We start from the raw sequence: 1,601 nt of genomic DNA on the forward strand, positions 1-1,601 counted from the left end.
TTTATTACTGATTAATAAATTATTATATATAAAAAATAAAATTTAACTTTTGATACGTATTTAAATAAATTAATTACTCAATCAATGTAAATTAGTTATATTTACATCTCTTTTGAAGTAGTATAATACATATGAAAATGTCATGATTTCTATTGCAGGTAAAATGTTTAGCATTTTTTAATCAGAAGAAATGAAGAATATAGTAAATTTTTTGTATACATGCATAATTTCAACTTATTTTCAATATGTGATAAATTTTTAAAGGACATTAATTAATCTCTCATTGATTTATGAATATGACGAGCAGGTTTACAATTTTAAAATTTTAAATGCTTACTTATTTGTTAAAGTTTCTAAAAGTAATATAAATTTTATATTGAATAAACTAATTTTGGGTTTCTAATGATTGAATAAAAAAAATTGTTCGAAAATTTGGATAAGTAGTATTTTGAATAATTTAATCATTTAAATTATTTGAAATCTAAAATTATCCTAATTATCCTAAAAACAAATTCAGTATAAATTTGTCTTCTCATATTTTATGTAAGAATCGTGAATTGTCGGTTTATTCATGCATATAATTATTCATTGATCATAGTTTATTAGTTTAAGCCAACGATTTATTACCACAATTTGTACATGATAAATTACTGATATTAATCTTGTTTTTATGGGAGAATATATATCATGAAAACAATTAACGATTTACATATAATATGAGAGGATAAATTTATACTGAATTTATTTTTAGAATAATCAAATAGTTTTGAATTTGAAAGGATTTAATGAGTAAATTACCCAAGTAATTTAAAGGCAATTTTTTGTAAGTCAAATCCATTTTTAAAAGAATTTATTTGTAAATCGGTAAAAACAAGTAAAGTTGACATATTTCTATCGGTTCTTAATTTTAACCCCCTTAGATGAAAATCACATGTTGTTTGTATGTTGGTAATTTACGAGAGAGGTAATGAATGAAGGAAGAAGCATCTGATTTGATTTTGCAGAAGGCGGTTTATTAAGAGAAAGGGTCGGTTCGTGTGATTAGGTGTCACAAATATCAAACGAGGAAAAAGGAAACCCATTCATTCATTAATTAATTAATACGCATAACAAGAAGAAGGTTTTGCTTTGTTTTTATGTCTGAAAGAGAAAACTTATATGTGTATATACAAAATAAAAAAGAAAATAAAAAATAAAGGAGAGTGATTTTGTCGGTGAATTATTATTTACTAAAAAAAAGAAAGAAAGAAATATAAAAAAGCAGGCAGTAGTAGCGAATATATTTATGTCGTAGTTAATTGATCCATGTTCGGTTACAACTTAGAAGTTAGGAGGAGTATAAAACAGAAGAAAGAGAGAGAAAATCGACGTGGAGGTTTACTCAGATGACAACCTTAGTGGGCAAAGTCCCATGAATGCTCTCTCTCTCTCTCTCTTTCTTTCTCTCTCTCTCTCCGTAACCTTCTTCTTCTTCAGCTATTAGCTTTGGCTACCGTGTTTTCTACTCGTTAGGTTTCCAGATTCCAAGAGAGATGGAGGGTGAAGGAGGAGAGAGAGGGACGAGGAAGAGAGTGGCGGAGAGTGGTGGCGGAGAGAGAAGG

This window comes from Arachis ipaensis, chromosome B05, assembly GCF_000816755.2.
Source record: "Arachis ipaensis cultivar K30076 chromosome B05, Araip1.1, whole genome shotgun sequence".
Lineage (NCBI taxonomy): Eukaryota > Viridiplantae > Streptophyta > Magnoliopsida > Fabales > Fabaceae > Arachis > Arachis ipaensis.